This window comes from Coffea eugenioides, chromosome 11 (genome assembly GCF_003713205.1).
Source record: "Coffea eugenioides isolate CCC68of chromosome 11, Ceug_1.0, whole genome shotgun sequence".
NCBI classification, from domain to species: Eukaryota; Viridiplantae; Streptophyta; class Magnoliopsida; order Gentianales; family Rubiaceae; genus Coffea; species Coffea eugenioides.
In genome coordinates, this window is record NC_040045.1 from 11,384,664 (window position 1) to 11,391,408 (window position 6,745).

Genomic DNA, 6,745 nt, shown 5'->3' on the forward strand with positions numbered 1-6,745 from the left:
CTCTCTCTCGTTTCTGTTTTCTGATGCCCGTAACTGCTGGAACTCTGCCCCTTTCTCCCCTTGCGGCTACCCTCAAATGCAAAACACCTTCTCCCAACCCTTCATCCTACGGCCTCCCTTTGCTGCTTCTTTTTCTTTTCATTTCAATCCCTACACCTTGCATAGAAGCTTCCTCTATTAGCCAGGTGTCTGGCCACCTGGAAACACCAGCCCTCTTCCTCTAAAAATTGCAGCCAAAGGGCTGCCCGAGCCCTTTCTTGCAAGCTGCGCAAATACGCAGCTTGCATGTCACGACGCCCCTTTTTTTTTTTTAAAGTAATTTAACACAAATGATAATAAAAATAAATAACAAAAATAATTTAATTAACATTGGGTAAAATAAATAAACTAAACAAAGTGCAATTCCATTTTTCTTTTTTTTCTTTTCATTGTTTTTTTCTTTTTTCTTTTTTCAAAATAACTTAACAAAATAGGTAAGATGCTAAAAGATTGATTTTAAAAGAAATAAACATATTTTGTGAACAATTTCCTTTTTCCAAATTTTATGTTAGAAACTTAAAAAAAAAACTAAAAAACTAAAAAACTAAAAAGTGAATAAAACTTATCACGAAAAAAAACAAGAAGTAAATAGCAAATTATGCTGAAAAAATTTGGTGTATACAAACTGAAAATGCCAACTCCATAAGCAAGAGGAGATTTGTCATCATGTTTCATACATCAAAAGCAGAATGCAAATGAGACTAAATGATATACAAGCCAACACACAGTGGAAAATCTAAAATAAATGCAAGCGCACTTTGTTTATAGCAATAACAATTCGCTCTCCAGCTGCTTTGGCAATGAATGGCCCTTCTTTTGAGATGTAATCCAAAATCAGGTAGCTACAATAACAGCAATGTCATTAACGAGCTCTTAAAAATGCCTAGTAATATTCATCTTGAGGCCTTTTAAATATGAAAATTCCAAGAAGAGCATTCGACATAAAAATTTTAAAAAAAGAAAAAAAAAACTTGCATGAATAAGCAGTTAAAAGTTAGAACCAGTGCTACATCATTAATTACCTCATGTCCAGGGGTGTCAAGGAAAACACAAGTCTGTGGCTTGCCATCAAAAGGTACTTGTACCTTGTATGCCCCTATGCCTTGAGTAATTCCACCTGCTTCAGATGCTGCCACCTACAGTAGGTTGTCTAAGATTTAGTTCCCAGCTATTCAAGTATCATAACATAAGACAGAATAAGGTACTTCTTCTAAAGTCATCAAATCATAATGGCATTACAAATAATGTACCTCAATGTGAACATCAATAAAAATAATCGATTCATACCTTGCTTTTCCTGATGTAATCCAAAAGTGTGGTCTGCCAACCCAAAAGAAAACCAGTAATATATTAGCTAAAGATTGTTATGGGACAATAAATCTAGAATGACTCTCCTAAAGATCAATTAACTGGAAGCACACAAAATGTTCATAGGCAACAATCAAATAACAAAGAAAGGTAAAATTATTTCATGGGATGAGATCATAATGACTTCAAAAATGATCCATTTGCTATGGAAGACTAATCCAGCTATAAGAAAAATAAGCGCATGCATCAAGGAGTACAACATTAATATTGATGGTAACGTATCATTTATAAGCAAAATACTGAAAATGAAACTTGGAATGACTATATCTAGACATCGCTTGACAAATCCCAATTCTCTTGATAAGGGAAGACAAGCTAATAATGTACAGCTAGATTAGTAATAATTTAATAGAGAGCCAAAACTTAAGATGGGCACCTGAACTATGTCATAGATTGGCGTGATGCCAGTCTAAAACTGAGTTGATCTCAGCTCTTTCGAACAGGTCTGCTGGGTACCTTTTTGGTATGAAAAAGCACAAGTGATCAAAAGAGGTACGATCGAGTATCAGTTGTTGGTTTGATACCTTAGAAGCCAATAGGCATCATAGTAAGACTTACATTTGGCAAGTGGCTATGTAACCATTTTCTGGTCCTCATGTGTTGCAGCCTGATGATGGTACCCTATTGATGTAATGGTACTCTACAAACCAAGTTAACCTAAAAATTATGATGATCTAGAAAAAATAGATACTAGAAAAAGAAACATACCCAATAGCTGTTTGAGTCATCAACGTTGGGAAAACCAGTGACGGATTACTGCCCACTACCAGAGCCATATGGTACATCATGCGAATGCAGCCTAAACTTTGTTCTCTCATGCATCAACTTGATCACTGACCCATAAGTAATCTACCAAAATCACAATGCCGAACAAAATAAGAATGACTTAGCACAAAGCCCCATTATACAACTATTAGAACTCAAAGCATCATACACCATTTTTTATTTTTGCCACACAACAGAAACCTCAAACTATAAAACAGGAAAAAAAATCAAATTTAATTCATAAATCAGCTCTTTAAAAAATCCAAATAGCAATTTTTAACTGACACCCAACTAGATTTTCAACAAAGATTATCGAGGCATTTCATCAAACATGTCGAAGGCTATTACTAATTCTACACAAACAACTCCATTTCCTCTTTCCCTGTCCTCTTTTAGCTTATAAACCTCTGAAGCGCTATAATTTATAACTATCACATGCCTATAATAGCACAAACTTGGTCAAAATTTTGAACCAAAAATAACTAAAAAACAACTTTCCGCGTACAATTTCAACAAATAGGGGGAAAAACACACACACACACAAAGATGCACCGCATATCTGTGCAACTACAGGAACGCAAAAACCATGAATTTGAAGTAGTAAGTGGGCTTTTGGCTTACCTGGATGCCTTCGGAAGGGGTAGAGATGGGGGAAGAGGTGAAATCGGAGTCAAGGGTAAGAAAAAGGAAAATGGCGAGACCGAAAAACGAGATTGCCATTAGTAAAAGTAAGCCAATGAACCAGGTAGTTTGCCAAAAGGGCAAATTGAGATTGGACTTGGAAGACAATTCTCGATAAACTATTCGAGTCGGGGGAGAAATTTGTTGAGCCGAATTCGAAGAAGAAGATGATGATGACCCGGAAGTGGGTTTCCTTCGAGAGAGATTTTGTTGCTGATGCTGCTGTTAGCTGCCTAAGGGAGCCACGGTTGAAGCTTCATGGAAACTGCTGCTTGGCTGCTACCCATTTTTCCCACCAACTACATCGGAATCTGACAACAGAGAGATAGAGAGACAGAGAGAGGGTGGCTGGAAATGGTGGAGCTGGAAAATGAAAATTTTGAGCAATTGTTTTGAGTAAGTGTTTTGGCCGGCAGAATGAAAATTTTGAGTGTTTTAGGGCGAATGAATCTTCCGCCAAAATCAAACGATGCCGTTTAGTGTCTTTGTTTTTTTTGGTGTATCTCATATTTTCTCAAATGTCATGTTAGATAGTCTAAAGGCACATTATTATTTTTATATCTAATAAAATAAAAAAAATTAGAGTATATATTATTGAATTGCTAATAAGGGTCATGATCGGAGTGCTATAATGACACAAACCAACAAGTGTCCTTACAGATATGTCAGGAAAGACCATTTTTGTTGTAGTGAATTACAGCTTTACCCTTACCTTTCTTGTTCATATGCTTTAATTAAACACAAGAAAGTTGTTAAAACAAAGATTTTTAATTTTCTCCCAAAACAAAGAAAAAAAAGAAAAAAATAAAGCTTAATTCATGAAATTAGAAGACTTTCTCTATTAGTGATTTTATTATAGATTTTTTTATTCTTAGCTATCAGCATAAATTGGTATGCACGTGCATCTGTTCCTACAATAAAATGGATTAAAACAAAATGAGGTATGTTTAACTGTATATTTATCAAATCCTTTAACCCTATGAAATCCCAACTTGTATATACTTAAATATTAAATAATAAATTTAAAATTGAAAGTTAATACAGAAAAAAAAAGTATTGTGAATTTACTTTTGAAAACACAAGTGCTTAATTTTAAAAAATGAAAAATAAAGGTGATGAATAGCGAACTTTTATGGCTATACATCCAATTAGATGTCATCAATTTTTGGTAAGCATAAATTTGAAGAAAAGAAAACTAGCCCTACCCTCTTTCTTAGTTTTTTGAAATATTTACTTATGTCACTTTAAGGGCATTTTGGGACATTGAAGTCAATTTATTACCAAATATATTAATTTTCTTCCCTTAATTAACAATAAGAGAAGTTTTTGATATTATCTAACAAATAAGAGGCAGGTCCCTGCTATTCTAGAATTAAGAAGAGAGGTTTTTGACTTTGCAAAAGCTAGTGGGAAAGTTAGTGTAATTTACCCTAAGTTTTCCTACTTCTAGCTCTAAATCTTTCTGTTTTGATTTGTTGCTCTATCTTGGATATAGAGTTCAGTAGTCGATAACTCATCTACAGATCCTCTATAAGCCTCTATTGGGCCTTTTGGCCACTTCTCACTCCTACTATGGATATAGAATGCAGGTGGATGAGGTGTTGACATGGTTTGAGAAGGGCTGTTGAGCACGATGAGAACTACCCAGGCCAGGTTAGGCCTTTCCTCTGCGTCTTCTTGAGCACAGAGGAAGCCAATATAGATGCTCTGAATGATGACTTCATCTTTTGCAGAAAAGTCTGCTATTCTAGGATCCACTATTGCTTCCAAGCATGGTTCACAATTGGGTTGCGGATGAAGTCTTGGTTGTCACTGTTCCACATCGGTCACGTACAAATTATCATATAAGTTATTCACAATTATTGACAATAAAGGCATATAATGTGATTTTAGAATTTATTTATTTGTTTTGTTTATATATATATATATAGACACACACACATATATCGTTGACTTGCCTTAGAGCTAGTATATATATTTTTGCTAGTTTACCATGATAAGTAAAAGGCCACATTGGTTAAGGCCTTAGGACCAAATCCTACATTTGTATTATTACGTTAACGGTGCACTTGCAATTCACGTAATCATTCGATTAACTCACAATTTTCCGTAAAACTCAAAAGTCCTATATTGTCACTTGCAAAAGGCCTTAGGACTAAATGGTTAATGGTAATTGATTACAAGATTAGGGACCACACTCACTAGAAAAGCAAAGAGAATAGACTAAAATGATTATTTTTCTTTTAAGGTCTTCAAATACATGTTTAGTTAAGGGTGAGTAACCATTTGTTATTTGGCTTTTTTTTTCTTAAATCACAATTAGTCCCTTAACTTTTGTTTTTAGTCAATTCAATTATTTTAGTTAAAATTTAGCCAAATAGGAAAATTTCTAACACCAACAGAGAGGTAAGTGGGGAAACCGGGCAGCATCCTTCAATATAATTGAACCATCCTCACTATTTCTTCTATATTTTGGCCATTTTCAATGAATGACGAGTATAAAGGGATTAGGGACACAAGCAATTAATCATTAGTCCAATGAGTTCAATTTGAATTATTTGCGACATGTGGCGGTGGAAAGATCAAATGTGCACACAAAAAGTAGAAAACGTGTGTGTGCGCGTGCGTGTTTTTTTTTCCCCTCCTTTTTACCCTTATGTACGGAAGAACGAACTAGGCAGTTGCTTCTCGCGTGTGATGCGGGGTGCCCATATGCGATCAGGATTGTTTCTACAATGTTATATTTCAATTTGATAGACAACATAAAACAAATCCGTGGAAAACTGTGGTAAAGTTTTCTGAAGATTAGTATTATTATGTGTACTAATATTTAGATTTTGTCACCAGGTATCTAGGGTTTTTTTTTTTTCTGGTGGATTTGTTTGTTCTGTAAACACGCATATGTTTTAATTAGTGCTTTGCTGCCAATTTTAGGCTATTGATGTGTATCTTTTTTTTTTTTTTTTTCTTTAGCTTTATTTTTTAGAATGAATTATAGTTTTGGTGCCCAATGTTTGGCTTGTGTGCCAAATTGGTCCCTAATGTTTCGGTCAAAGCAAATCTATTCCCCAAGGTTTGTGATTTTAGGCAAATTTAAAATAACTAACAAAAATGGAACAATAACTAATGGTCAATATCAAATTGCCATTAGTCAACAACTTTAACTTTGCATTTTTGGTCTCCATTATTTTGATTTTGAATCATTATATTTTCCTAATTTTTAAATAGTGACATTAAGAGTTTTAACATAAATTGAAATGCAAATAAAAATGAAACAACATTAAATGGATAATAAGAATTCTAGTTAAATTTCCTTTTCTTTTTTTATTTCATTTATTCATGATAATAATATATCATATATTTCTTTTCTTTTGCACAGTTAGTCTCAAATTTGATATAATGTATGTATATTATTGTTTCTCATTATTAAATAAAACACTTTATATTGACACAACATGATCATAGCCTAGATAACACATCTTTGTTAAATAAGTTATAATTGTATGATAGCAGAACACTAATAAATAAAAACATAAAGTAGTGGAAAGAAAAGGAGAACTCTAGTCGTATAATCTAAATTTATTGTAGTTATTACTACAAAAATTGTTGTATGTGTTGTGCACGTAAGTTTCAAATTCTTGTAATATGCCATTGTACTTGTAAAAATTAGTAAAAGTAAGTGTCAATGTAAAGTAATTTTAGGAATTTTTAAGAAAACTATCTTTTATTTTTTGTTATCTTATTAAAAATTTGTAGTTTTAAAGCATTTAAACCATCTTTAAACAACCTAAATATTTATTTTAGGTTGTTTGTGGAACCCAAATATAGGGTTTTAATAATAATTGATTAGTGCAAGGTAACATAATTAAAGAAATAAAATAATCTTTCAAAT

The 6,745-nt window shown here is 33.2% G+C and overlaps 1 long non-coding RNA gene across 1 annotated transcript; it reads right to left on the minus strand.

The window, feature by feature from the left end:
• Positions 1-1,059: 1,059 nt before the first annotated feature.
• On the minus strand, positions 1,060-1,811 carry LOC113754392. Its single transcript, XR_003465188.1, has 3 exons — positions 1,784-1,811; positions 1,327-1,359; positions 1,060-1,175 (listed from the first exon to the last, which is right to left on the minus strand). It is a non-coding gene; the product is annotated as an uncharacterized LOC113754392 (long non-coding RNA).
• Positions 1,812-6,745: the final 4,934 nt, after the last annotated feature.